We start from the raw sequence: 25,191 nt of genomic DNA, 5'->3' as shown, positions 1-25,191 counted from the left end.
CAGCATTTTAATGGGCTTCCGGCACGAGGCTCACCTCTTTCACGGAATTTCGAGCAGTGACTCGGCCGTCCCTCACGGATTTTTGTGCAATTCTATGGTACCTATTAGTGTCTAGAATTTACAGGGTTTGTGTTACGCGCAGTGACCCTCGGTCGCTCGCCGTTTTTCTTCCGGCACTAGGCTCCGTACACCTCTCACGGAATTTCGCTCTGGGACTCCATCGTCCCTCACGGATTTTTTGTGCAATTTCAACATAGAATCAACAATCAAAACATGACATTAAGTCAAGTTCCATCATTAAATTTGTAATTGATTATGTTTCAAATACAATCCTAAACAGGTGGGTTTTTAGTTGAGATTTAAACAAACTTAGACTTCGACTTAGACTGACTTTATTGTCATTTTGCGTGCACAGGGTGTATACAGAACGAAATTTCGTTGCATACAGCTCAGAACAATGTTTTGAGGTTCCAATGTTATGAGGTTACTCCGGAATATAAATCTAAATATAAAATATAAATGCAGGACTGACAGTAAAATGGAAGTTATTTAGCTATGTATATGTGCAAGGTATAAAGTGGAGACCAGATTTTGAGTGCAGTCCAGTTAAGAGTTCAGCAGTTTGATGGCAAGTGGGAAAAAGCTGTTTCAGAACCTGGTGGACCTGCACCGGATGCTGCAGAACCTCTTTCCAGAGGGCAGCAGGGAGAACAGTCCATGGTGGGGGTGTGAGGGGTCAGTGACAATGTTTCGGCCTCGGGACACGCAGCGCTGGGATGAAATGTCCTGAATGGAGGGAAGGGGGGCCCCGATGATCCTCTCTGCTGTCCGCACCACTCTCCTCACGTTCTTTCAGTCGGAGGCGCTGCAGCCTCCACACCACACAGAGAGGCAGCTGGTCAGAATGCTCTCTATGGTGCTTCTGTAGAACGTCTTGAGGATGGGCGGGGGCATGTGTGCTCTTCTCATCCTCCGCAGGAAATACAAACGTTTCTGTGCCCTCTTGACCAGAGACGTGGTGTTCCCAGTCCAGGTGAGGTCGTTTGTGATGTGCACCCCCAGGAATTTGGTGCTGCTGACCACCTCCACAGCCGAGCTGTTGATGAGCAGTGGAGCGTGGCTGGGCCGGTTCTTCCTGAAGTCGACGATCATCTCCTTCGTCTTGTCAACGTTCAGGATCAGGCTGTTGTCTCTGCACCAGTCCACCAGCTGCTCCACCTCCTCTCTGTAGTCCAGGTCGTTGTCGTCTCTGATGAGGCCCACCACCGTTGTGTCGTCCGCGAACTTCCCGATGTGATTGGTGGCGAACCTGGGGACGCAGTCGTGTGTCATCAGAGTGAACAGCAGAGGGCTCAGGACGCAGCCCTGAGGGGAGCCTGTGCTGAGGGTGATGACATCGGAGGTGTGTTGTCCGATCCGGACTGACTGACTGACAAAGTCAGTGTTTCAGCTGTTTTACAGTTTTCTGGAAGTTTGTTCCAAATTTGTGGTGCATAGATGCTGAATGCTGCTTCTCCTCGTTTGGTTCTGGTTCTGGGGATGCAGAGCAGACCAGAACCAGAAGACCTGAGAGGTCTGGAAGGTTGATACCTCTACAGCAGATCTTTGATGTATTGTGGTGCTAAGCCGTCCAGTGATTTATAAACTAACAGTATTTTAAAGTCTATTCTTTGAGCTACAGGGAGCCAGTGGAGGGACTTTAAAACTGGTGTTATGTGCTCTATCTTCCTGGTTTTAGTGAGAACGCGAGCAGCAGCATTCTGGATCAGCTGCATTGGTATTTTGGTAAATTGCATTGCACTGGTATTATATATACCAGTTATGGTATATTTAACTGTTGTAAAAGCAACAATTTAGATAAACTTTGAAAACTGTTTAATTGTAGATTGGCTCTAACTCATTTAGAGAAATCTTTAACTTGTAATTAGTGACTCTAGTTCTACAGCGTAATAAATCATCTCATTTTATTCATTTTTCTTCATTCCAGATGCTGTGACATTCAAGCCGTCTGTATGTAGAGATGTAGTCTGGCATCAAGAAGTTAACTTACAACAGACTGAAACACTTCATTTCCACTGTGGAGGGCAACTTAAAATTACTGCTTCTCACATGTAAACTGTGTTATTAGTCTTAACTGATTTATCACCAAATTACATTCTGCCTCTCAGCAAGACAGCATGGACAAAAGTAAGCAGTCCATCGTCTCGACAAGTGGTGCCAACTGCTCTGCCAACTAAGCTGTGAGTGATAGACATCCATGGGGTCCTTGATGCTATCAGTATGGTTCCAAATCAACATGAAGAGCACTTATTTACCAGAGTTGGATCCTTTAGACAGAGTGAATGCTAAAATGTTTTGTGTGGTTGGAAAACATACTTCACACATATTTCAACATTATTTCATTAGTCCTCTCATGAGACATAAGCTCAGCTTGTGTAACCAGCACTTTGCAAGGGTTTTATAAACTTTATTAAAGATTGGTGTCTATTTTTTTAAGATCTAAGAGCCAAATTCCAAAAGCAGTAAAATCAATCAGCTTATTTTGTATCTCTGCATCCAGCGACTGCTGCCAGGCACTTACAGATCAAAGCAGCAGAGTACTTCTCTGAGCAATGCTTTTCAAATGTAATGCTTCTCCTCAACTGGATCGTTTTAACTAATGGTCTTTTATCAGAGCAAAAGTTTAGATGTAAGCACTTTCATTTACATTAAAAACCTATTAATGTTTTCATTTTGCCAGACACAGGAAGACAGAGACAGCCAACCTACAGACCAAATCATAAGTCTTTGAATCTTTTTTTCTATTTCAGCATTGTGCCAGTCTACTTCATTTCTATGACCATATAACTATGTATAGATCTTACCTATAATTTACTGGATATTAAAATAACGCCTGGCTCTAATGTTCCTGCCCAAGTGGTAGCCACTCCAAACATTCAATGCATGATTTATTTATGAAGTGCTTTCCATACACACAAAGCTGCACAAGATAAAATGTATCATCATAACATTACAGTACATAAAGAATCCAAATTAACTGAAGATGTGCTTAAAAATTAAGCAGACAGATAGGAAAACAACATGCACTAAACAAGAAACGTAGAAAACATATTTATTCAAGAGTAAATCCCAAGGTAAACGCCAGACTAAATACATAGATGGATGTTTAACTTTTTACAATTTTAAAAGAGTAAAACCAACCAGCAACTTTAGACAAAAGTTAGTGTTTAGAGGCTCACAGAGGGAAGTTTATGCTGGAATGAAACTCAGAACCTAACAATTACCATAAACATCCAGTTGAAAGACAATCTTTTAGTTGTTTAGCAGGCCAGTCAAATTTATATTCTGTTTTTCTATTGAAAGATGAAAACAAACCTGCAATCAATGTTTACATAGAAAAAATTTTTAAAAAAATTATATTTTCAGACAAAGAGAAATATCAAAACCTTTTTCTTTGGAAAATGAAATAGTATTTTCTAAAACAGAATGAACTTTATCTATTCCCAGTCAGCTAGACTGACAGACTGTGCAAAGGTGAGACAGTTCATGTCAAGTCTTGGCATGCAGAAGTATGACCCAAACTTTTATGGATCTAAAATACACATTTTTTATTTCATGGTGTTCCCTGTAGAATTTCCAATGCAGCATCCAACACCTTGATGTTCAGTGACTAGACTGTAACACCAGATTTGTTTTGCTTCAAAATTCTGTTGTTGAAATCATTTGGCTTCCTGAGGTTTTGATGTGCCCTCAATTATAAACAGCCACAAACCCCAGATATTCCATCTCAATATTTAGTAAACAGACATGAAGGCAAACAAGAGAGCAAAATGATTAGGAAGAATTTAAAACCCTGTAATAGAATAAAATAGAATAGAATAGAATTCAACTTTATTGTCATTGCACTGTCACAAGTACAAGCAATGAGATGTAGTTTGCATCTATCCAGAAGTGCTCTACGAGATATAAATATTTATTTACAGATGTACAAGACTATGTATGTATGGACTATAAGGGGTTATAGCAAAGAGATATAGATATTGTGTATAAATATAAATATGGGAGCTAAAAAAATGTCCATTAGGAAAAAATGGTTCCTAATGGCTGCCAGGAACACCTGATAGTGTCATGTTCCGTGTTTTCTGTGTGTTTATTTTGAGTTTCCTGTGTCTCTGAGTCTCCATGTTGTCCTGCCTCCCTTTGATTACTCCCAGGTGTGTCTCGTTCCCTAATTACCTCCTGTGTATTTAGTCTCACCTGTGTCTCTGTGTCTCTTTCGGGTCCTCGTCTAATGTGCGTGCTGTCAGTCGTGTTGTCCATTCGTGTTAACGGTTGCTACTGGCGTCGAGCCCTGGCTTCTGCTCTGCCGTGCTGCCCGTTGATTGGACTGGTTTGCTTTATTAAAATCATTTATTCTTCTTACCTGGGTCTATAGCATCTGCCTCACCACCTCTCACCCTACACCGCACCGCTTCGTGACAGATAGTAATATTTAAACTAGATATTGAGCTATTAGCAGCTCAGATACTTGCTATATTGTATTGTAGTTACTCCACTGTATCAATCAGATAGATAGAATTCTGGATCTAAACATGTTCTTAAGTGCATTCACAGCAGACACATGTCCAGCAGTTTCCTCTCCTGACCACAGCCAAAGAGCAACTCTACATTCCCTCCACACATGGCTTACAAGTCCCACCTTGAACATCTGAAACCATCTGTGAGATCAAGGAAGAGTTCAGGTTTTTGACTGAAGTGGAACTGTCCAAATGAAAAGGAGATGGAAAAGTCTGGGTAATGTGGCTACTACAGGTTAAATTCCAGTTGCTAAGCCTTATACGCGAGGCATAATGTGAAGCTTAAAATAAGTAATTAAGCCCCCAGTCTCTAGTCCAGTGTTGATCTTTTTCAAACCAGCAGCTCAGTATGGCTGCACATGACTGAGGAAGTCAAACGAAGCTATAGTTGAGATTTAAAATTAGATTGAAACTCAACTATACGCAGCTTCCCCCTCACCCGAGGCATACAATGTTAGGTCGTCTTTACAGGCAGAGTTTGACCGATTGGCATCGGTACAAGTGGAGGAGATGCTTTTGAAGTCGCAGCATGCCCAATATGAATATGGTGACAAGGCCAGTAAACTACTTTCTCACCAACTTCGTAACGCGTCAGCAACACATTTTATCCCACAGATCCAAACTCACAATGGCATTTCTTCGGATCCACAAATAATTAATAACCAGTTCCAAGAATTTTATTCGTCATTATACGTGTCTGAATGTCCATTTGATATTTTGTCTCTGGACTCTTTCTGTGATAACCTTGTTTTTCCTGTACTAGACCGAACTTATAGTCTTAAAATGGAAGAGCCCTTGGCTGTAGAAGAAGTTCTACGTGCTCTTAATAATATGCAAAGTTCAAAATGCCCAGGACAGGATGGATTTCCTGTCGAATTTTATAAAAAGTTCAGTCTTAAATTGGCTCCTCTCCTACTGAACATGTTTAGGCACTCATTTGAAACTGGAACTCTCCCAGCATCCTTGTTACAGGCTTCTATTTCTTTGATCCTGAAGAAGGATAAAGATCCTTTATCTTGTGGCTCCTATCGCCCAATTTCTCTTTTAAATGTAGACTATAAAATTCTCGCCAAACTTTTAGCCCTCCGTTTAGAAACTGTCTTGCCATCTTTGATCAGTCCTGACCAGACTGGATTTATTAAGGGGAGATATGCCTTCTCCAATGTTAGACGGTTATTTAATGTGCTCTATAACCCCACAGATTCTTGTGAAGCTGAATTTGTGATTAGTCTGGATGCGGAGAAGGCGTTTGACAGGGTGGAGTGGGGTTACCTTTTTTATGTACTTCAACGTTTTGGATTTGGTAATAAGTTTGTTTCATGGATAAAGCTCTTATACACTTCCCCACTTGCCTCTGTCAAAACAAATTCCATTTACTCTAAATACTTTCCTCTTTTCAGAGGCACTAGACAGGGGTGCCCCATGTCCCCATTACTTTTTGCAATAGCTATAGAGCCATTGGCCATCTCACTTAGATCCAATACACATTTAAGTGGGGTCACAAGATCAGGCATTGAACAACGACTTTCCTTGTACGCCGACGACTTGCTTCTCTATATTTCTAAACCAGCCTCTTCAGTCCCTATTGTACTTTCAACTCTTGATCAATTTAGCCGCGTCTCTGGCTATAAACTAAACCTTGGTAAAAGTGAAATTTTTCCATTAAATTCGGTGGCTCGAAAATATTCACTTGCTTCTCTCCCATTTAGGGTTGCCCTTGATGGTTTTACATATTTAGGTGTTAAGGTCAAATGTAAATTTTGCGACCTTTTTAAATTTAACTTTGAGCCGTTGGTGGACAAGGTCAAACAAGACCTAGATAGATGGTCTTTGCTTCATTTATCCATTGCTGGGAGAATTAATACGATTAAAATGAACGTGCTTCCCAAGTTTTCTTTTCTCTTTCAGTGTGTCCCTGTTTTTATCCCCGTTTCTTTTTTTAGCAAACTGGACCAAATCATCACTGGATTTATTTGGGATCATAAACCCTCTAGAATTCGTAAATCATATCTTAGGAGACCAAAAAGTGTGGGTGGAATGGCATGGCCGGACTTTATGTTTTATTATTGGGCATCCAATATTAGAATTCTTAATTATTGGTTAAAGGCAAATGATTTGGACAGTGCCCCGGCTTGGCTGGATTTGGAAGCCTCATCCTGTATACGATCGTCTTTGTCTGCTTTAGTTTATGCTCCCAAATTGCTATCAGGAGCTGAAATTCCGAACAACAAAATGGTGAGAGTGACTCTGAAAATTTGGTTTCAGTTCCGCCGCTATTTTAAATTAAACTTTTTTTCTTTACAATCTCCTATCTTCAAGAACCCTTTATTCCGGCCCTCTATGATCGATAATGCTTTCTCCGTTTGGTTCTCTCATGGTATCAAAAGCTTTAGTGACCTCTATGAGGAGGGTACATTTGTCTCCTTTGATCAGCTTTCTGCAAAATTCGACCTCCCAAAGAGCCACTTTTTTCGTTACCTACAGGTCCGAAGTTATGTTAAGGAAAAAACTTCTCTCTTTCCCTCTAAACCTCCTGTTAATGATTTGGATAATCTTCTGTCACCTTCCCCACCGAAAAAGGGTCCTATTTCATGTTTGTATGAGAGATTGTGCTGTCTTCGTGAGTCCCCAATTCTCTCAATCAAAGCGGCATGGGAAGAGGACTTGGGTTTTCTGTTTCCAGATGACTTGTGGGATAGAATTCTTTACCGTGTTCATGGTTCGTCACTGTGTGCCAGACACGGACTAATTCAGTGTAAGGTCCTGCATCGCACTCACTGGACTAAGGCCAGGCTTTCTAAAATATACCCAAACGTTAGTCCGGAATGCGATCGTTGCCATCAAACACCTGCCTCACTGATCCATATGTTTTGGTCATGCCCATCACTAAAGCAATATTGGACAAACATTTTGCAGCCTTGTCTGAAGTAGCTCATATGTCCATCCAGCCTGATCCACTAACTGCATTGTTTGGTGTACTTTCTGAGACGTTTTCTTTGTCAAGACTTGAGGCTGATCTGGTTTCATTTCTCACTTTGTTGGCGAGGCGTAGAATATTGCTGTGCTGGAAATCAGCTTTACCTCCCTCATTTGAAATCTGGATTAAAGATGCTTTACACTTTAGTAAACTTGATAAGATTAAATTTACCCTACGAGGTTCCACAACTAAATTTTTAAAGATTTGGCAGCCGTTTTTTGATTTTGTTCAGACATTGCCGTCCCGTATGGTGGCCAACTAAATTTTGCTTTTGCCTGACCTTTTTATTTACATTATCATATTATTTATCAAATTATTTATTTTGTCATTAATACCCATTGATGTACCTTTTTCTTAAATCCTTACCCCCCCCCCCTTTTTTTTTTTCCTTTCTTTCACTATTAAGACCTATATTTATATCATTGTACTTTGCACACAAGACTAATGTCTTTTTTATTTCTTCTTCTAACATATCTACTTTTTGTTTTTTCTTGTTTTCTTTTCTTATTCCTCTGGATTTTATTTGGGAAGGCTTATCCATGTGTTCTGTACGACTTATGTTCGGTTCTGTTATAGAAAAAAAATTTACATTTCTTGTTCATATATTTTTGTACATTTTGTATTTTGATGTTAAAACCTAATAAAAAAAATAAATAAATAAATAAAAATAAAAAAAAATTAGATTGAAACTCCTCTTTCCACCACTTGGACATATCATTCTCTTCAGCTGCTGCATTTGAAAAATACATTTGTTGCAAAGTTTTTATTCTCAAGTACTATAATATCATTGGCTAAATCCCATTAAAAGCCTGTTACTTGGCTGTAGTCTGTGGTCAACGGTTCAGTGTGTTTAGTAGCAAACTGTTGATGTGTGGCGTCCTCACAGGATGATTCTAATGGGTGACTCATTGTGGGGGTAGTGAAAACTGTCTTTTGGGGAACATATGAAGTAAAAAAATAGGCAATTAAAAGTCACTTAAAGCATGCAGTGTTTTAGTGAGTGGACAGTGAATTAAATCCACTTTCAAAGCATGTGGCTAATTAGGCAAGCACAGTGGCAGGCGTTTTCAATGTCTCTCCTGCAGCTGCTTTGCTGGTGAATCTTTGGGACATTGAAGACTGAACTGCAGACACATATTACTAGCATGAAGTAAATAGATTTTAGTTGCAACATAAAGGCCTTGGTTTGTGACATGGATACTGCCACTGAAGGTCACTTTGACCCAATCTTTGTCAAAGAGCAATCCCCTGGTTCTCATGTAGGCGTAAATGCAACGAGTAGCAAGATAATTGTGCAAATGCCTCCCAGTTAATCGCGTGGCAACGAGGTAGATTGTACAGTCTGTGCTGCCTCCTGATGCCTTATGATGGTCCCAGTCTTCAAAGAGCAAAAACCTTGTTAAAACACACCGCAGGAGCTCACAGGGAATAAATAGAAGAAAAGGGAAAGTAGCGTTGAAGCAAAAATCAACACAGTGACACATGGTTTATCTAACAATGTACCGCCTGCCAAGCTTTTGAAGGATCAAAATGTCTGAAGTTCTCTTTTTCTTTTTTTTGGTTTCTTATTAGGACATGTCTTGTGCAAGTTCTTATAGCCAAGAGCGTTTGATACTATTACATTTTGTTCCCGTTGATAGCAATTTGCATTTTCCTTTAGTGAAACATCTTGTTCCGTGTGCCACGACAAAGCAATGGCATCTCTTTTTTCCAGGCGTTTTCTGCACTCCTCTTCAACATGTCTTCCTTTTCTGCTGGATTCCAGCCTAATATGTGTCCCCACTGCTGAGCAGGAAGGACCATGCAGTTCCACTTACATTACTAAGTAATGAACACATGAGGGGCAATCAGTATGGACCCGTCACTTGGAAAGGAACAATGTCACACCTGATTTATTGGTGCTGGAAGGTGGAGATAAAATGGAAGAAGAGACAAGATCTTATCTTTAATTGTGTTCCTCTCCTCCTGTGGCATTCACTACACAGAGAGCTCATTAGAGTGACACATCGCTAGAGATAGAAGAATAGATAGAGAGAAGCCCTGCAATTGTAACCTGGTAAAATCATTGTGTTGATTCTTAGATAAGTCTGTGACATTTAACCACATTAACCCTGCTCATGGGACAAGCTTCATATTCAAGAGCTAAAAAAAAAGGAAAACAAAATCATTGAAGTCTTCAAACGCTTTCTTAAGTTTACCAATAAAATTAATTTTATTGGATAATAATGACCTCATGGTTTTGCTGGGTGTATTAAAGCCTGGTGGCCCACCAAACTTTATTTTCTATACTTTAAACTGGTTTTCTATAAACCAGTAGCAGTGATAGTAAAGACGGTTTCAGACAGGTTTATAAGTTGGCATTGAAGTGTTCGTGAGGTGTTGTGCATCAATCATGCCGTCCGGCTCCTGCTTGCTGATCTCCGGCGCTGATGCAGCTCATTCACTTCAGACTTTTTTTTTTAACTCAGCACCTTTCATTCAAAATGGTCTATTTGGAAGGTCCTCTTGTGGAGCAGAACTAAGATCAACATACTTTATAGAAAAGTAAAAATTATAAACATAAAGTCTGCACTTATTAAAAATAGTGTACTCTGATCCAAAGGAACAACTGAATCAGAGAACTTCAAATATTTGCCTGTGCATGTGTATTTGTGCATTAAAAAAACAGACTATTTACAAGTGTCTGTGAATGAAACAGTCCAACTTACATTACTAACAGACAGGTCTTTTTCATCCAATCAGAGCATTTCTAGTAAATACTGTATTTACTTTGACAGGAACCAATCACAACCAGCAAATCAAAATACTGCACAAATTATAATTAGCATTTTATCATTTTCTCCATCGATGTGGCATTGCTTGAAGCTTGAAATATGTTATTTTAGTAAAATGTATAACAATGTACAGTAGCACTATGCTTTGTTGAAAGTGATATGCATACAGTGTGGTAGAAATATAATACCCATGCTATTTTGTGCAGTCTTTGTTTTTAGTTTTATTTTATGTTTCTTTAAATCCTCAAAACCTAAGGAAGAGTGGGAAGCAATAAATCTGCAGAAATGTAGAAAAGTCATGAGTTGTTATCAAAAATGCTTGATGCAAGTCGTCAGTGCCAAGTCAGAGATAAATTGACAAAAACAGCAGAAATCTGTCTTTATTGAATGCTACTAGGTAAAACATAGGCAGACAGCACTCATACATGATAGTATGTGTGCTCTTAAATTATATTTGGTTACATTTCTAAAGGAATTGACCTTAAGATTGCTTGACACCAACTCAACACTGTGCAGACTACGTTTTTGTGAATTTGTTGCTGTACACCACTTTCTAAAATCAGTTTTCAACACACCAGTGACACACAAAAATCATTTTGACTGTGCTTATAAACACCACAACACTTTCATTAATAAATGCTCACTATGTTGGGACTGCAAATCCCTACTAAACCCAAACTAAACCCAGTCGCAGTACAGTTCATGTTGAGACTACAGCTGAAATCTAATATTCATGCTGCTTATAAGAACGTAATTTGAATGCCAAAGTTGCACAATGTTGTCGACATTTTAGAAACCGACAAAAAGTAATGAGAACACAGGACTTTATTCATTAAACAATATATAAACGCTAACCTAAAGAAACCTGTGTACCACCTCTGTTTAATTTGACATATTATCTCCTTGAAGTTCACGATTCTCACTAGTAACACTCCAATAGTGGTACAGTCACCGTTCTGCTTCAGAGAAAATGCTAAATATAATTATGCCTATTCTTTCGAGGCAAGTGTGTTAAGTAAATACACCACAAATTTCAAATAAAGTGTCAGTCAAAAGTTACTTAGGTCAAGTTTATGTGTGTCATGCATTTCAGCAACAAGGTAGTTCAAAGTGCTTTATACAATGAAAACACAATATGATAACCTACTATGAAACATGACATTTTTCCAAATGCCATCATCAAACAAATATACATCATATATATTGATTGATGTTTCAGTTATTATGAATCAAAGGGAACTGTAAACTGATGAATTTTTAGCAGTGACATAAAGGAATTCAGTGTTTCGGAAGTTTCAAGTTTATTCACTCACACAATTTAATAAATTCCATGACAAACTTACAACACATTGTCTTACCACGCTTAACACAGATCATAACTGCAAAATATGAGAGGGTGAATCAGGACTCCATAGAATCTATTTAAAGCTTATAAAGGGAGCCAGGGAGCATACAATTCATTACATTTTAATATACTAATATTAAAAACAGGACAAAACCACATCATTCATTCCACAAATCATCCATATAACACAGATTATGTTTCCTCTGAAGAGTCAAATAGAGGTCCTACAAGTGATCTCAGGCACATGAATAAGGCAATTTAATCTTTAATTGTTTTTTAAACTGGAGATGAGCTTTAACAATTTTAAGCATTCGTCCCAACCCGTGGGCCCCTCCAAGCAAAAGTTTGTCTGGTAATATTAAGTCTTCTATTTTTACCATAGATAAGATGTTTATTCCTCATTATGTAAGTATGCCGAGGACCACTGAATGGAACGAGCTCCCTCATTCTGTTGTTAGTTTTATTTACAACTGGGAACATCATACAGGCATTTTGGTACACATTTATTTCTGTTATTTCTGTTGGTTTATAGTTTGATAGATACTCGCTCAAAACATGATTACTGACATTGCAGAGAAATTAGGCCACCACTTATGTGGAGATTTGTTCCAGATAAGTGGAGCATAGAAGTTGAATGCTGACCAGAACCAGAAGACCTGAGCAGGCTGGAAGGTTAACAACATTAGATCTTTAATGTATTTTAATGTATTTTGATGCTAAGCCTTCCGGTAATTTATAAACTAGCAACAATATTTTACACACATATTGTATGTTTTTAAGCACAAAACACTGCTAAATGAGTATTTTGTATATTAAAGAAAAAGTAAAGAGCTCATTGCAGCAGGAGCTAGCAATTATAGTTTGCTCCTGCTAGCTATAATTGCTAGCAGGAGCTAGCCAAAATTCTGTATGGCAATAGTTCTGTTGGCAAAATATTCCACTGCTGTGTATCAACACTTGAGAATGGTGATTTACTAAAAAAAAATGAAGTGGCTTCATCTGACAGAGAAACAGCTAAACCAGCTCTGAGTCAGTAGGCCAATCAACACAATCTGCTCCAATTCTGAGTATAAAACTTAGAGAACAAGCATCAGGAGAGAAAGAGCAAAGCAGCAAATAAAAGGGAAGCCCTTTCAGTTTACACAGCTGTGTGTGCCACCTGATCCAATGAGATCCCAGGAAGCCCCGTGGCTTTAGGGATAATAATTCAGGAGCAAATGACAAATGGTTTTGTTCCACCTATCTCATGGACAGGTTCCCCAACCGCAGCCTGACAATGAATTCCTTCAGTGGCTGATCTATCATGGCCATCCACACACCCCGACATGTGGGGTACCTAGCACATGTGGTCAGAGATGTTCTGAAGCAGAAACTCTGATGCTGATTGTCTTTCCCTTTATCATTTCTGCTTGTTTAATGTGTTTTCCTGTTTGCAGTTATAATGGGCGTTCTGTGTCGTGGTCAAGTGGGTAATTAAAGGAACAAACAACTTGTTAATGGCTTGCTGAGCTTATTTACTACGCACCATGAACAACAGTTGCATCACCTTGAAAGTGGTGCTTTTAACAAGGCTGCCACTAATCTGTGCACTGATCAAAAGGCGGCTCTGTGAGAGGACTAGCAGGGAGTACTGGAGAGTTTACTCAGCCCAGCGATGCACCGAGCTAATTAGTAAGTGTGTTACCAGAACGTCTCAAAGTAACTGATGTCTCAGTCTCTAGAATTAATCAGGTTGTTAACTTTCATGAAGGTGTTGGGAGGGAAAAGCTTGGTTTATCTGGCAGTGTTCAGAACACTTATTAGCTCTTCAAAGAATTGGTCATGTTTAAAGAAGGTCTGAATTGTAAATGACTGTATCCCACAATTCACTGCTACTCTGATACTAGAATATCCCTATTTGCAGCCATCACAGATAGTTTTTCCCTTTTATTGTCCCTCCATGTTTCTGCCTTGTCTGCTAATATAAGTTGTTTGTGTTCTGATCTAAGAACAAACACAACCTCTGTAGAGTTATTCATAACATTTATAATCTCAAGACTTCATTATGGACACCACTCACTCATATCAGCTCATATTTAGGAAAAGAGAGAAAACACATTAAAACACTAGCAGAATACTGACATTATTCAACAGAATAAAATACATTATCAGACACCATCAGATAAACATACCAACAGTATCCAAACACAATCTCTACAGTAAGTCATCACATCCATACTCTCAAAACCTCAAATCAGGCGTCTCCACACACATCAGTTCACATTATGTGAAGAGGTTTGATTTAAAAGACGCCTGTCTTGCACAAGAAGGTAAAATATTTTGTATTGCAATAGTTCTGTTGGCAAAATATTCCACTGTTGTGTATCAACACTTGAGAACAGTGATTTACTAAAAGAAAGTTCTACGTTTGGGAACCTTACACACACCACGAAAAGTAGAAAGAGTGACAAAAAACAAACAAAAAAACTAAAATTTGAAACTCCCTGTATTTAGAATCAGATTTGTTGGACTGAATTTTGTGCACAAGCAAAGAGTTTAACTTTGGTTTCACATGCTCAAAACACACAGATATAGAGACCTAAATATTCTGTTCTCTCAAAAAAATTATAAAAGCTTTACTGCTTCATGGGCTTTGTGTTCTCTCCTTGGGCTGATGTTCACGTGTATTTTATAAGACTATTATTCATTTGCTTGGTCTTTGTTCTATTTTCACCCATGTTTTGGAAGTGCTACTGTGGAACAGCCTGAAAGTTCTAGAAAGTCTTTGTTTCTACAAGATATGTCTGAAAAACAAAAGAAAACATCTAAGTGCCCTTTTTGTCTTTTGTTCTGTCTTCTTTTTATCTTTCCTTCTACGTGCTTTAGTGTCCTTGTTGTTTGATCATCTCAGTCTCATGTTAGTGATAAAATATGATTAAAGTAAAGAATTCTTAGTCTAAGGTTGCATCAACCCTTATGGGTTTATATCTGCTGAGAACAACGTGCAAATAACTGGAGCCACAACATCTGCCTCAGACCTAATATATAGAAAGATCTTGTCAAAAACAGAGAATACAGAAATGAATGTAAATGCTCAAACAGACATAACCAAACCTTAAGAATATGTAGGAACCAAGCCCTATTTTGTTTTTAGTCATCAGAATGTAACCCTATACTTGTTAAAAGTTCATAAATAAGGATTCCTTTGCTCTGTTAGATGAAATAATGAATATGATTAATTCTCTGACAACTGTTCAGAATAGTGGGATATTAAAATATATGAAAGTAAATACATGAACCAGGCAGACAGACACCAGGCAGACAGATACTGGGCAGACAGACACCAGGCAGACAGACACCAAGCAGACAAACACCATGCAGACAGACACCATGCAGACAGACACCAGTCAGACAGACACCAGGCAAACAGACACCAGGCAGACAAACACCATGCAGACAGACACCAGGCAAACAGACACCATGCAGACAGACACCATGCAGACAGACACCAGTCAGACAGACACCAGGCAGACAAACACCAGTCAGACAGACACCAGGCAGACAGACACCAGGCAGACAGACACCAGGCAGACAGACATCAGGCAGACAGACGCCAGGCAGACAGACGCCATGCAGACAGACACCAGGCAGACAGACACCAGGCAGACAGACACCAGGCAGACAGACACCAGGCAGACAAACACCAGGCAGACAGACACCAGGCAGACAAACACCATGCAGACAGATACTAGGCAGACAGACACCAGGCAAACAGACACCAGTCAGACAGACACCAGTCAGACAGACACCAGGCAGACAGACACCAGGCAGACAGACACCAGGCAGACAAACACCAGGCAGACAGACACCAGGCAGACAAACACCATGCAGACAGATACTAGGCAGACAGACACCAGTCAGACAGACACCAGTCAGACAGACACCAGGCAGACAGACACCAGGCAGACAGACACTAGGCAAACAGACACCAGGCAGACAGACACCAGGTGGACAGACACCAGGCAAACAGACACCAGGCAGACAAACACCATGCCGACAGATACTAGGCAGACAGACACCAGGCAAACAGACACCAGTCAGACAGACACCAGTCAGACAGACACTAGGCGGACAGACACCAGGCAGACAGACACTAGGCAGACAAACACCAGGTGGACAGACACCAGGCAGACAGACACCAGGCAAACAGACACCAGGCAGACCAACACTAGGCATGTCCACCAATAGCTGTACACCAAGCGAAGGACCAGAAGCCCCTACACCAAGCGGCACAGGGAGAGATGCACAGTTCTCAACATCTCACCAGCGGAGAGTGCCCCCCTGATTGCCAGTGGTCCTGATCCCTTTAATGCTGCCATATGAACATGCATGCAGTCCCAGATGAGCCAGTGTGGCCATAGTGGCATGAACCCGCCCAGCCAGCCAGGTACTAACAGATGAGGCAAAGTTCTGGATTATCATTGTTTGCTAGACTATCAGCAGCCCATTGAGGCAGTTTAAACTCAGACATAGGAAGAATTACTTCAATGCTGGACATCATGAAATAAATGTTTGACGATCATGTCAGTTAGTGAGAGACTGTAGACCAATTTCACAATTTAAACAACATCCACAGCAATATGGAGAACAGAAAGGCAGAGCAGGGCTTTGGGATCCATCCCGAAGTCCACCATGAACATTTTCTCTGCTTTAAGCGAAAGGTTGCTCCAACTGGACTAGAGCATCTACTGTTTTGGCCTTTAGAGAGAAAATTTGGTCCTAAAAGTGCATAAATTTTAGCACAAACCTCAAAGTGTGATCACATGACACTTGTCATTGGCATATTTAGAATGTTACTTTGGACACAACTCTGGTGAGTGTGACATGTGCACCCTCACCTGCTAGGATAATTTTTTATTTATTATTTTCAAGGACCAACAAACAAACAGCTTCCTTTTTAATTTAACGCATGTTTTCTCTAATCCACAAAAATTACACATATATAGGCTTCAGTGTACTCTCACTAACATTTGGTTAAATAATAAGATATGGAGAAACCAGAAGTACTCACCCAATAAAAGGAGCCCCTGTACTGAACAGTGGTAATTACATTACATAGAGCTTCTTGGCTCTATGTAATATAACAAATGTAATAATAAATAATAAATATTTCTCTCTACTTTGTTTTATTCTTGTCTTCTCTCTGTAACAATCTTCATCCTGGCCCCCCTGGTAAATTTGGTCTAGAAGCGCCCCTGTCTGGAACTGAACTCCACAACTGAATTAGTAGATGTAATTCAGTTCAAGAAATCACAATATACCAATAATCAACAAGAATAACTACAGTTTGTTTTTCAATCACGTTGCTATGAAGACATACTGACTTCATACACTGAACAAATATGGAACAAGAAGTTAAGCATAAGATGTGATATAATAAGGACTGTAAAGCTTCTGATGAGCTGTCATACTGATGAACATTATATCTACTTTCTCACAGTACTGTGTGTTGAGCTGACGGCAGCAGCAGCAGCGTGGATCTTGACATTTAATGAGCAGTAATTTTAACTGAATGTCAGCTAAACAGAAACAGGATGATTCAGACAGCAGGAATGTCTTCCACATTGTCCACACAATAAAGTGTCTTTGGGTTTGGTGTGCAGTTGCAGATATGAATATAAACCAACTTTAAATAACTGCTGGGGATTTATTATACATATTCATTATAATTATAAATATTTCTTTACCCTTCAGTCTTTTTTCTTTCTGTTCCTCACTGATGCAAGGTGCAAGACTAAATACAAAGCAGTTTTATTATGCAGTCACTTGATTAAGTCACTGGAGTCATCTTTGTGATTGACACCGTCTCAGTCTGGGCAGGGTCAGATGGGAGACTTGTCCACAATTTGAATTGCACAGTGAAGGTAGCATGCAGTCAATAATTTAAAAAGGAATCTGACAAATATGATAAATCAATACTACTGTTGATGTCAAAGTTTGAGCAAGCAATCACACACTTTTCCTTGTTCTCCACCTCTGACATGGTGGCATTATTTATCCATCCAGCTACATGGGCATATTCATGTAGTGGTGTTTACTTTGGTACAGTGTTTATCCTGGTGGCATTGAAGGTAGATGTCACCGAATCGAAGCACTGAGCAATGCGTTGCCATTTTCAATGATGTTTAAAAAGCTGCTTTGGCAGAATATGAAAATTTCCCTCAGAATACTTTTGATATCTTTCATCACTTGTAAGACGAAAAAAATAGCATAGTCTTAGCTTGATACAAGTTGAAAAACAACAAACATTTCAACTGCCTGATACCATTGACTTTGCAGCAATCCCTCCTCCTGAGCAGACATAGGAAGAACTGAAAAGAAAAAACATATAATATTAACAGGAATAAATTCTCCAGCAGAACCAGGCTCGGTGTGAGGAGCTCTTTGGAGCACTGAGCTGCTGGTTTCAGAGGAGAGAAGAAAAAAACAAAGGTCCAGAAGAAAGATATTCTGGGTATATAGTTAATGGTGACTCTCACCCCATTAGTGACCCTACCTAGGTAAAAAGAATCAAACAGAAAATCCCTGAGCATGCAGACATAGGAGATGAATGTAACCACCAATTATGACCAAATAGTACATTTTGTCATTTTAAATGTAGTAACACTAATACTGTAATAACTTACAATAGTTTTGTAAAGATTTTTGAACCTACTTACTATGTACTATTTTCATGGGGAAGAAATCATAAAAACTGCTGCTGATAATGCTAAAATACACTTATTTTTTTTACAGAGAAATAAATCATATTTGAAGTTTTTTTTTAACTCTACTAAAGAGGGGTGGAAGTGGATTTATCATTAGTTTTGAAAATCTAATTAGTGGTTAACACAGTTGAGTTACGTGACTACCTGCTGTCTAAATTCTAGCATATTCTACTGCATGAATTCACTAACAAATTAACTTTACATTGACTAACTATCCTAACATAGATGAAATAATGAATATACACATATGATTTGATCCAATTATTAGTCCCTATAGGTTTTTACAGCCATCACTGAGAAGAATGATGCAAGTTGCAAGTGCAAGTTCATATCACTAATTAATAAATATGAGTCTTGACACCACTAGATTTTGTAAAGTGAAATGCATAAAAACTGCAAAGAAATCTTTCATTTCCAAAACATGTCATCTTTATTTTGTTTTTAAAAAGATTAAGAGAAAATCATTTGCAAACACTAATTTAAATTATTGTGTGTTTTAGAATTATAAAGCTTTAATTTTATAACCTGCTAATATCTATTGGCAGATTTGTGTTTTGGGCTCAAAAAATACACTGTATAATAAAAATATATTATTGCATTATTATATAGTTAGTATGTGATTGGTTTTAAAATTTAAAATGAAAAACAGAGAATACATATACAGGTAAGTAACAACTTTGCTCCTTTCTGTCCAGACAAACCAGGTAAGAAATATAATTGGGGTAATTCTATCCTCTACGGAAAATTAGATCCAAACAGAATTAGATCCAAATCTATTCCTACTGCTGTATGGTTGTGTGTTAAGTCTTGTCATGTTTCTCTTTGTTTTGCTGCTTCTCATTGTGAATCCTGTTGTTGGAGTTGACTGGGAAGCGAAAGGCATGTAATTTAGATGTCATGAAGAGAGCGTTGAGTTCTGACCTTCTGCTGATAAATGTAGTAGTGGTTCTCTGCTTTCTTCCTGCTTTTATCACCGCTCACTAAGAAAAAGGACTACTTTGACCTCTATCAGTTTCATGAAAGCTTTGACATTTCAGCACATTGTACTTAGATTTGTCACTCAGTTTACATGAGTCAGTAAATCAGCCAGCTGTCTACTCTGGCTGATTTTAAAAGCTGAGATCTGCTTTTGATTTCTTAAAGCTGCCAGCAGCACATCTGGAATATTTTTCAGCACTGTCTCAGCAACATTCAGTTATATTACAGCCTCTGTTCAAATTGTATTAAATTTGTCTGTCCGTCCATCCTACACAGAACCCGGCCATGTAGAAGGTGAGGTTTTAGTTGTTTGTCTGGTTTCTGATAGGCTCATGAAGCTAAGAAAACCTTCAGCTGCAGGAAACTTCTGATGTTTGTGTGGGTGATTTACTTGGATTTAACCAAAAATCTATTGCAATGAAGTGGATTAAAGTGGATTGCATTTAGAGTAAAAAACATTTTTTGTGTATGTAACATATATGATAAGACTTTCATTGTGAATACAAAACTTTTAATGAAACTAAACAACTTAACAGATTGTGTATGTATTTTACTCACCTTGAACAAAAAGTAAAATTTTTTAGTACAAATTTTTATTAATTTGTATTTTTGCAAGACTATGGGAATTGTGGGTTATGTGGATGGATGGATGGATGGATTGATGGATGGATGGATGGATGGATGGATTATTTCTGTTGTTATCAGCATCCACACAGAAGTAATGCTTGTCAGCACACTTTGGTAGTTCCTAGGTATGTTGGGTTTACTGACTGCAAAAACATCACACTTTTGATTTTAACTTGTCAGGGCTGATCAAGCTGAAAATGATCCAAGCTGTAAATTACATATTGTAGCTTAAAGCTCCAGTATGTATTTTTTATTTTTTCAAAAAATATATATTTTTATATATATATATATATGTTAAAACTCACTATATCATGGCAGCATAGTATGAGACACAAGGCTTGAGAAAAAAAACTCCTCTGCCTCCTCCCACTGTGATTTTGCCAACTGCAGAAATATCTGCTCAATCAGAAACAACCAATCAGAGCCAGGAGGAGGGTCTTAGTGGTGTCAATCACTCTTGTGTGACCTGGCCACAATTTTAGCATATTTTTTCTAAAAGTTACATGCTGCAGATTTAATCCCAGAGCCACGTTAGAGACTTTCTGGTTTCTTTTTAATGCAATATTATTCCATATGTTTATACTATTTGCACTGTAAACTCAGCGGTTACTGGTGACACTACAGTGTGAACATGGGGATATTGTGCCTACAGTAAACAGTAGGATATATAAGATGTGTCATTTTTTGCCTTAATGGTGAATGAATGAAACAACAGAACCCAGCGCTGCAATAAGCTAGCAGAGCAGCAGAATGAAGACGTCAGTTCAATCATTTCTCTGTTGAAAAGTCTTCACACTGCTCAGAACAACCATGCCTACATCTAAATCTACTTTCAACTTGTCTTTGGAATGTCCCGTCCACTAAAAATCCTACTCTGGTGGAAATGTACTTGTTTGAGTGGGTGTGTGGTGAAGGAGTGGTAGTGGAGGTTGATGAAGAGGCGGTGATGTCTCTCCTTTAGCCACGTTGCCTTTGCTAAACACTTTTCACGCTCGATGTGGCACCGGGCGCTGAGGTAATTTCACACCTGGCCAGCATTTCACTGGCTCCAACAATCACTGTGCCAACAACCCTTACAGGGTTGCCATGGAGACAAGCTGGAGGCTACTATGAGTGTCAGTCTGTTAAGTGACTGTTTAACATGAAACAAAGTGTGCTGTGTCTCATTTGTTGATGATTTGACTTCCCAGGTTGTTGTAAAATGTGTTATTATCATAGCTGTTCATACAGACAGCTTTTAGCTTTTGCATTTTATTATCAGCAGACAGAGTCACAGCAGGGTCACTGGTAAAAGGATCTGTGCGTGCGCTAAGGACGTGAGTGGGGTTGTGGATAGGACAGAGTGGAAAATTGCCCACTCGCTAATCCATTTACATTATATAATGATCCAAAAGTTATACAGTTATTTGAGCATTAGGGTAACCGTCAAGATACCTTAAGGCTTCTATCAATTGGTGAGAAATTTACCAACTACCAGCCCTACCACAAAGGCTGCAAAGCATTCAAAATACTGAACCTCTTTTACAATAAGATATAATTCAATGTAACATTTTTGCTAAGACAAAAGTAATCAACAAAAAGGAAATGTTCTTTCATATATTAATAGGTATTTCACACCAAAGGATAACTTCTAAATGATATTTTTTAGCAGCTGGTGCTTACAGCCTTTAGCAAAGCTGTTTAATTTAGCAGAGAATACCATAAAACATTTGTAAATGACCTTCCTCCTGTATTATTTTATTAAAATTAAAATAATTAAAATTAAGTGTTAGATTCAGGAAATGCGCCTGATACCTGGTCAGAAGTGATTATACTCATGGGTGTAGATTACAAAATATTAACTTCTATTTTAGTGACTGGAATACAGAAATACGTAAAAATTGTTAATTAAGCCAGAGCAGATGGGATTTATTTTAGCTAGTCAGTTTATAAACAATGTGAAGAGAACTTTAAATCTGCATTTAATAATGACAAGAGGTAAAGAAGCATCTTTCCTGCTTAGTCTAGATGCAGAAAAAATACATTCAACAGAGTAGATTGGATGTTCTTAGAACATACTCCTATTGAAATGGGCTGTCCTGGGAAATTTGTTACAGGTTTATCTTTTTACATAAAAATGCTCGGTTAATGATAGCTAATGAGATGCAGATTGCTGATATTCTGTTACTGAAATATTGAATTAAAGGACAATGTTTAAAATAAAAGAAGTATATCGTTAAGTCAGTTAATTCTGCTGGACTAACTAGTTGCCTTTATTTTAGGATGAAGCCGGTAGATGTAACTGCAGCTTATTTTGGTTTTCTCTCTGGAAATTAGAATAAAATGGGTTCTTCCATTTTTTGATCAGGATATTTTCATTACATAATAATATTAGAGAGCTAAAATCTTAAATCAGTGCAGAAAATAATATTCTGCTCAGTTTAAGGATCCAAAGTTGACGTGGGTTGTTTTTGGTGTTTTCCACTAAGCTGCAGACCACCTCTGGGGGGCACAGCTTAAAGAGGATTATTCATTGTTGACTTTATGTGGTAGTTAAAATCTGTGAAATATTCTGTATGATTTATTTTTATGACATACAGTATATTAATTTTTCTCTCTCTTTTTCTTCTGGGGATAATCTGGGAGGACTGGCAACCTGTTCAGGGTGACCCCGCCTCTCACCCAAAATGTCTCACTGGAGATAGGCTCCAGCACCCCTCCTGACCCCACTAGGGTCAGGAGGGGTGCTGACCCATCCATCCATCTATCCAAAGTAGATGACCATGGATAGATGGATGGATGGATGGATGGATGGATGGATGGATGGATTCTAGGTTTATTTTAAAACTGAAAATAGATGGTAAACTCCTTCAGCTTCTGGAAAAGGAAAAAAGCCAGTGTCTATTGGTTCTAGTTTCTGAAATACTGGTATATTATTATGTATGTAGTACATCTTCCACAAAGCAATGTACTGTAGCTTCTTGTTAACTCTCTTTAAAATATATACATTATTGTGTCATCTCTAAAATTATACTAATTTGCTAAACATCACAGTCAGCTCAAACAGTCATCCTTCTGTAATTGTTTTATTGAATATATCTCGACTTATCTTCCAATCTTCTCTTGCCTCAAAAGGACTCATATTCCTTATATTCCTATGTTCTTTGTGTAAAACTCTGCCTTGACATTTTGTATCCATCCTCCAGATGCTCTCTGACCTTTATCATCATGCAGTCTAATATGACTGTTTACACGCCTGTTGGTTACAATTTATTACAAGCCCCCAACGACCAAAATTCAATAACCTATTGGAAAGGTTAAAAAAATTCAGCTAAGAGCCTTTGATTTATAACTTTGTGTTCTCTTGAATTGAATTCAGAATTCATTTGAGTCTCATTTTGTTTCCCTTTGTTTATTTCTGCTAAGTCCAAAACTAAGCCCTGTTTTTCTCTTCCCTAGAAGCAGACAGGAAGCTTGGCTGTGTGGTAGGAGGATGCTAACAGCTGTCTGTTGTTTGGACAGACAGACTGAAAACAAGCCCTCACCATGGCCTTGTGCCTCCATGTCCACTCCAAAGATACACACTCTGACGAGCTGTAAGCTGCTCTTTTGGCCTCTCTCCTACCAATCATGATCTCCACTGCCTCGACTCTGACCTCATCTGCTCTGCAGATCAGGATTCCAGGGTCTGTCCTCAGAGCAGGAGAGAGTTTCCTCAGAGGGTTCTGGTTGAAGCTTTGGGTTAGCTTAGATAACAGGTCGTATTCCAAGGTGTAGCCCTACACAACATGTTTAACTGTTGAACCTTGATAGAGAAAACCATGCTCCCTCCTGACCCCCCTCTGGTTCCAGCAGGTTCACGTAACAGCTTGATGTTGTAACCATCAATTCTATGGCCTTTCTCCTACCAAGAGTAACCTTGATAGAAACAAAGTTAACACAAACCTTGCATGTGTAGTAAGTGTGTAAAAATGGTTATATTTCACCCCAAATTCATCCTCATTATCTATGCATATTTGTTTTTCTTGGTTTTCGAATTGTATTTTATTTTGGTGGAGAAGATTTTATTTTCTTGTTTCCTATTTCCGCGTTATATCCTGTATGCTCTGCCCTCCTCAGTTCCAATGATCTGCGCTGGGGAGAGGTAAGTGTACAGAGCTGTCGTCTGTTTGTGTATGAAAATATTCAAAATTTCCTAAACAGTATGTTTGCTAAACTCACAAGTTGTTATATCTTGTTCTCTAACTGTTATATGTTTAGCATACTCTGTACTGGGTATTTAATTCCCACATTAGTGACATTTATTGAGTTTACCGTGCCAATGTGGTTATTTTTGTTCTTTTGATTTGTTAAGGTGTGTGTGGGAAAGCCAGAGCCCAAGAACTGGTGTGCTGAAAATATTCTTGTTTTAAGCAGGTATGTGAGTTGCTTCAAAATGTTATCTGGATGTTAAATTAATGTATTTAGTGTATTTTCATATTATAATGGAAAATTATTTTTGTTATTAATTCAATTTGAACTATAAAAATTGTAACTACTGGGCAGATTATTTTTGTTTGTTTTTTTATTTTAATTGTCTTGACATTTTACTTTATTATTTGTGAACGTCTGAGAGAATTTTGGTTGGTTTTAACACAGTCCTGTATGAGTTCGTGCCAAGCTGCCCTGGGGAGAGGTGTGTGTGGGAAAGCCAGAGCCCAAGAACTGTTGTGCTGAAAATATTCTTATTTTAAACAGAATAAATCTGCCCTACTGCTGCAATACACCCCAGAGTCCTCGTCTGCTGGTTCCTTTTGCCCATTACACACAACGCAGAGTACATACAATAGATGAGTCAGATGAAGGCGGCTATACATGATCATTCTCTTCAGAAAACTCAACAGCTACATACGCAAAGATGTGTTGGTCAGTTAAAAAGTGCTCATGTGCTTGGATGTGTTACCCTTTTTATTTCTATTGAAAATCAATCATGATAAACAAAATTTGACTTTTTGATAAAATAGTCAAACCCTTAGCATTGGCTCACCACAGGTCTGCATGCTGAGCCCCCTCCTGTTCACTTTGCTGACTGCTCAGCAAGACACCCCAGCTGTCATATAGTGATGCTTGCGGTAGTGGGACACGTCACGAACAGTGATGACTCCAAATACAGCTGTGGAGGTGGTCTACAGCTACTGGTACCTGGGTG

The sequence above is a fragment of the Xiphophorus couchianus genome, chromosome 11 (genome assembly GCF_001444195.1).
Source record: "Xiphophorus couchianus chromosome 11, X_couchianus-1.0, whole genome shotgun sequence".
NCBI lineage: Eukaryota > Metazoa > Chordata > Actinopteri > Cyprinodontiformes > Poeciliidae > Xiphophorus > Xiphophorus couchianus.
Note: the sequence above shows the minus strand (reverse complement) of the source record.